The 6,708-nt window shown below is 36.1% G+C and overlaps 1 long non-coding RNA gene across 1 annotated transcript in view; it reads left to right on the top strand.

The window, feature by feature from the left end:
- Positions 1-2,915: 2,915 nt before the first annotated feature.
- Positions 2,916-6,708, top strand: part of LOC133612676 (uncharacterized) — a 194,085-nt gene continuing 190,292 nt past the window's right edge. Inside the window, exon 1 of the long non-coding RNA XR_009816137.2 lies at positions 2,916-3,065. This is a non-coding gene — a long non-coding RNA (uncharacterized lncRNA). The remainder of the gene's footprint in view (positions 3,066-6,708) is intronic.

Below are 6,708 nucleotides of genomic sequence, written 5' to 3'. Positions count from 1 at the left end.
TGACCAACCAAAAAGTAACCACAGAACACTATACGACTATACGGTATAGTGTTCTGTGGTTACTTTTTGGTTGTCCAAGCGGACGTGATGACAGGCTGTCCCCACTCAGATCCGCACGGACCTGGAGGGGCGTGCCTTAAGTCCGGCTGGAAATCGGGAGAATGGTTGTACCAGGGAGAGGCACTGAAATTCGGGAGGGTTGGCAAGTATGAGATATTCTCACTTCTTTTCTTTTGTCGAGCACAAAGAAAACATTTTAGTTAAATGTAAGTTGTGTCTTGGATCAAAGATCTCGTCTACTGCCCAAAACAACAATTCAAATCTGCCTGGTTAGGCTCTGTGTATGTCACATGTGCCTTCCTTAGGTGAAGCCAGCTTTACAGCTATGTTGTTGATTGATTGATTGAAACTTTTATTAGTAGATTCTGTACAATTGACCACTAAATGGTAACACCCAAATACGTTTTTTAACTTGTTTAAGTCGGGGTCCACTTAAATTGATTCATGATACAGATATATACTATTTTCATAATACAGTCATCACACAAGATAATCATCAGAGTATATACATTGAATTATTTACAATCCGGGGTGTGGGATGTGGAGGGGGGGTGGGAGGGGGTTAGGTTTGGTTGGTATCAACACTTCAGTCATCAACAATTGCATCATCAGAGAAATGGACATTGAAACAGTGTAGGACTGACTTGGTAGGATATGTACAGCAAGTAGTGGACACAGAGAGAGAGATCAGAAAGTATAAGAACAAGTGTCTACATTTGATTATTTACAATCCGAAAAGGTATTATGTGGAAGGGAGGGTGTTAGTTTAGGGTTGTAGTTGCCTGGAGGTGTTCTTTTAGTGAGGTTTTGAAGGAGGATAGAGATGCCCTTTCTTTTACACCTGTTGGGAGTGCATTCCATATTGAAGTGGCATAGAAAGAGAATGAGTTAAGACCTTTGTTAGTTCGGAATCTGGGTTTAACGTGGTTAGTGTTAGTGTTATTATGCTGTTTGTTACTTATGTATGTTATGTTGCAGCTATTTAAAATAGTTTTGTCAATTTGTTCTGGCCTGAAATAAATTGGCCCTTTGAAACATATCTTTGTCTTTGTGTGTTGTATGTAGAGCACATTGCTTAGCAGAGTTCAGTGATGCAAATGCATGTCAAGTTGATCAACACATTGTATTATTCTCCAGTGCAATAACAGTACTGAAGTGAAGGCTAAAAGGGCATTAATGGGAGCTTTAAAAAAAAAAAAGTAGAAGAAGTAACTAAATAGTTACTTTTCACAGTAACGCATTACTTTTTGGTGTAAGTAACTGAGTTAGTAACTGAGTTACTTTTGAAATAAAGTAACTAGTAACTGTAACTAGTTACTGGTTTTCAGTAACTAACCCAACGCTGATTATAATTCCATCATCATTAGGGGCCTCTCTGGGCCCCCCTCCATCATGGGCCCCTAGAATCCGTCTCCTTTACCCCCCCTTTTCGGCGCCCCTGCCTACAAGTGTATATGTAGGTATGTATATATTTATATATATATATATATATATATATGTATGTGTGTGTATATATATATATATATATATATATATATATATATATATATATATATATATATATGTGTGTGGGTATCTGTTTATATTTTATGTATTATTATTTATTTCTCTTATTTATTTTTTTATTTATTTTTATTTCTTCTTTTTTTTTCCCCTCTCTCTTTATTTAATTGATGTATTTATAGATATTACTTCGTTTTTTTGTTGTTTCTTTCTTTTTTTGGGGGGGGGGGGGGGGGGAGTCGTATGGGTGGGATATAAACAAAAATATCCTGACATTTAGGGCAGACAATAGATATATGATTGATGTGAATATGATGTAATGGATAGGAATGTCTGATGCTGGATGTCAATAAAAATCAAATGAAAAAAAAAAAAATCAAATTGAACCGGAAGCAGTATTTTAGGTCTCTTCCGTTCATTCTATTTCCAACTCTTAAATGCAAATTAAAAAACACATTTCTGACAATTTTTTCTATTTTCATTTCTGAAACAAAACTAATGACACTTTTTAAAAACGACAATAGGACTCCTGCTGAACAAAGATGTTAGCGTTATGCTAAAAACATGTTAAACGCTAAGGAAAAGCCAAAATACTGCTTCCGGTTTATTTTGTCATCACACAGATAAACTCGCATTTTTGCATTGTGGATGAACATATAGTGGATTTTTTTGTTTATCTGGAAAAATAAAAATCCATTAAAGAAAAACAGCACAAAATTCAATTTTATGGCAATATTTTGATGAAAATCTACCCTTTTTGTTTGTTTTAAAATCTGCCATATATAATTTTAAAAAAAAATCGAAAAACTGCCCTAATTTTATTTATTGATTTGCGTTTCAGAATTGGAAAATAGATAAAATAATTGGAAATAGAATGAACGGAAAGTACACGGACCATTTTAGCTTTTCCTTTGCGTTTGGTTTGTTTTTAGCATAACAGTAACATCTTTGTTCGGCAGGAGTCCTGTCGTCGTTTTTAAAAAAAGTGCCATTAAATAGTTGTCCAACTTTTGTTTCAGAAATGAAAATAGAAAAAAATGGCCCGAATATTATTTTTTTGATTTGCATTTAAAAATGCAAAATAGAATGAACGGAAGGTACACGGCCCTACTATCATTAAATAATGAATAATACAACATAAATGACTACCTACTGGAAGTGCTCACTCGTGTAGTACTTACTTCACTCTACAGGGGGCACCAGCGAGGCAGCTCTAATAAAAGGCCAACTCAGTTTCAGACGGTCTCTTCATTAATTGGTCAAAAGGCACTCACGTGACTACATGGCGCCATAACTGCGACCAACTTTAAGCTAATTTTATGTGTTCGCGGCGCTTCCTCGCGTGTTTTTCGGCGTGTAAAAATGTCCTGTTTTGCTGCGTGGGGCTGCTCCACTAATAAGAATTGTGGAAATATTTGGAAATGCGACCCGGAAAAAAGAGAAGGAAGTGAAGGTCCGCCGTCAAACACCGGACAGCCACCAATTACAGCGACTTGTGCCAGGTAAACACGACACAACATATGCGTTTTGTTCAAGAGACTACACACACATGCTAATACAAATTATAACAATAAATTAATACATTTAAATCTCAGTACAACTAAAATAATGACATTCGGTAATAGGAGAGGAGAAAGTCAAAAAACACAAATACAAATGGACAGAGATTGAAGGAGTAGTGATAATAAGGAAGGTCAACTTTTTAATTACCAATAATTTCTCAACCATTTTAAGGTCCCTGTGACTCCCAAACAATTTGCCATTGTATTTGATGCCATTCCAACAGGTGTTGTTATGTTGTAGTGATGGGTTGATGAGGCGTCATGAAGCGTTTCGACACATTGCAAAACTGTATTGATACTGTGTCAATACTGTGTCACTAAATACTGACATCTGCTGGACATTAAAAATCCCTACAGGCAACCTATGGACCGACTCAACTGACACAGATTTAATGACCTAGTACAGTGGTTCTCAAATGGGGGTACGCGTACCCCTGGGGGTACTTGAAGGTATGCCAAGGGGTACGTGAGATTTAAAAAAAAATTCTAAAAATAGCAACAATTCAAAAATCCTTTATAAATATATTTATTGAATAATACTTCAACAAAATATGAATGTAAGTTCATAAACTCAGTGAAGCACAAGCTCAGGTTTGTCACTAAAATGTCTGTCAAAAAGAACTGTGAAAAGAAATGTAACTATGCAATATTCAGTGTTGACAGCTAGATTTTTTGTGGACATGTTCCATAAATATTGATGTTAAAGATTTTTTTTTTTGTGAAGAAATGTTTAGAATTAAGTTCATGAATCCAGATGGATCTCTAATACAATCCCCAAAGAGGGCACTTTAAGTTGATTATTACTTCTAGGTGTAGAAATCTTTATTTATAATTGAATCACTTGTTTATTTTTCAACAAGTTTTTAGTTATTTTTATATCTTTTTTTTCCAAATAGTTCAAGAAAGACCACTACAAATGAGCAATATTTTGCACTGTTATACAATTTAATAAATCAGAAACTGATGACATAGTGCTGTATTTTACTTCTTTATCTCTTTTTTTCAACCAAAAATGCTTTGCTCTGATTAGGGGGTACTTGAATTTAAAAAAAATCACAGGGGGTACATTGCTGAAAAAAGGTTGAGAACCACTGACCTAGTATATACAATAATATAAACCAAGTCATTGTATTTCATTTAGGATTATTTCATAACTTCATTTAAATAAAAATATATTTTTTGTCTTTTTTAGATACAGTCAAATAATGTGAACATGTGTCATAACATGGAAATCTAAGAGAACGTGTTGTGAATGAGGATGCTTGTGGACCTGGAAATTATTATTTATTTATTTTTACACATTTTTATTTAAAAAAAAACAGTTTTTCCAACGTATTCAATTTTAGACGCTTTCTCTTCTTAGTTATTATTTCTCCGGCTGTAGAAAAGAGCCGCTCACAGGGCACAGAGGAGGCGTCAGTGCGACACAGTTCGCGTATCGGTCACGTGACCAAAACAGCTCATGATCGGTCACGTGACTTTCTAAAAGCGGTACGCGCACCGACACAGGGTTTCGCTCTATGAGCTCGACGCATGCGCCGATGCATCGGTGTTGCCGACCAATCACTATTATGTTGTACTCATCTCCTCTTTCTGCTGTAAAAATTGTGAATGATCCACTTGACACTCCTGTGGGGAAGCTTTGCTTTGATCAGAAAAATAACAGAAAAATCCGCAGCTTATTCCAAAATGATTGTGTGTCTGTCTCCTATGTCAGTGTTTATCAACCACTGTGCCGCGGCACATTAATGGGCCGTAAGATACAGTGTGGTGTGCTGTGGGAGATTTTGTAATTTCACCTATGTGGGTTAAAAATATTTTTTGCAAACTAGTAATTATAATCCGCAAATAATGTGCCGTTGAGTGTCTGTACTGTCTGGAGATCGGCAGATTTACCACGTGATACTCTTCCATATCAGTAGGTGGCAGCAGGTAGCTAATTGCTTTGTAGATGTCGGAAACAGCGGGAGGCAGTGTGCAGGTAAAAATGTGTCAAATGCTTAAACCAAAAATAAACAAAAGGTGAGTACCGCTAAGAAAAGGTATTGAAGCTTAGGGAAGGCTATGCAGAACAAAGTAAACAAAAACAGAATGCTGGATGACAGCAAAGACTTACTGTGGAGCAAAGACGGCGTCCACAAAGTACATCCGAACATGACATGACAATCAACAATGTCCTCACGAAGAAGGATAAAAACAACTGAAATATTCTTGAATGCTAAAACAAAGTAGGTGTGGGGAATAGTGAGGAAGACATGAAACTGCTACAGGAAGATACCAAATAAAGAGAAGAAACCACCAAAATAGGAGCGCAAGACAAGAACTAAAACACTACACACAGGAAAACGGCAAAAAACTCCAAATAAGTCAGGGCGTGATGTGACAGGTGGTGACAAGAGTTATATTGATGCATGGTTGGTTATGGTTTAAAGTCATATCCAACAATTGCGACAACAACTTTTTATTGTCAATATCGGCTGCTGAGTTAAATTTTTTAATGATTTCTGCTGGTGGTGTGCCTCTGCATTTTTTCAATGAAAACAATGTGCCTTGGCTCAAAAAAGGTTGAAAAACACTGTTCCATACCTGCCAACTTCTCCGGTTTTCCCGTAATTAGTACGGTTTTCATCAACCTATTCCGGGTTACGGTTGCAGTGATAAAAAAATACGGTTTTTCATTAATTAAAAAAAAATTTTTTTTTTAAAGTTTTATTCACGAAATCGCGTAACAACAATGACTATCGACACTGCTTCCCGTAACTTCCTATCGAGCCATTCCGAATGCCATGCGCAAGGCTATTTATAGCACCGCTGCCAAGCACGAGGCACCAGTTGTCATTGTTTCCAAACGAGCGAACGATCATGGAATCAGCCGGAGAAAAATCGCAAACGAGTCTTAAACCGAAAAGAAAACTGCAGTCATTCCGTGAAGAATATTCAAAAGCCTATCCGGGAATAATTATCCGTTCCAAAAAGGGTGAAAACTACCCGAATTGCACCTTGTGCAGACAAGATTTTTCGATCGGACACGGAGGAATTAGCGATGTAAAAGACCACGTTGGGACAAAAAAACACAAATCTAATGCCGTTGCTAGAGAGAAAGGTATCCTCACTTGCTTAGCAAGGATGAAAAGAAAGAACTTGAGGAAGAATTCATCACCTTCCAGTGTGATCCTCTTACCCCTGCAGATCAATCTGATAGAATACATTTGGATTTTAGCCACAAAAAGGTAATGACACCAATGTTATCTATTGGAATTGTTTAGTACTGTTATACTGTTAAAAGTGTTTATACTATTTATGCTTTCAAGTCCAAGTTGAAGAAATCTTGTTAAATGTTGACAGCATAACTACCAAAATACAGAAGTATGTCCTTAATATTTTTGCAGTGCTATTTCTGTTGAAAAGTTAAAATGATTACATTAGAGATGTGATGTGCCACTTTTCAAGTGTCTGATGGCTTAAATTAATTTTCATTAATTTTTCATATTTTGAATTCTTTTGAAAGGCTTACAAAAAAACTACATTTGAATTGTAATTCCATGCTATTGACAGGACTATTAATTTTAATGAAGTTAGCTTA

This window comes from Nerophis lumbriciformis, linkage group LG10 (assembly GCF_033978685.3).
Source record: "Nerophis lumbriciformis linkage group LG10, RoL_Nlum_v2.1, whole genome shotgun sequence".
Lineage (NCBI taxonomy): Eukaryota > Metazoa > Chordata > Actinopteri > Syngnathiformes > Syngnathidae > Nerophis > Nerophis lumbriciformis.
The sequence above is the reverse complement of the archived record's forward strand: the minus strand, read 5'-3'. Positions and strand labels throughout refer to the sequence as shown.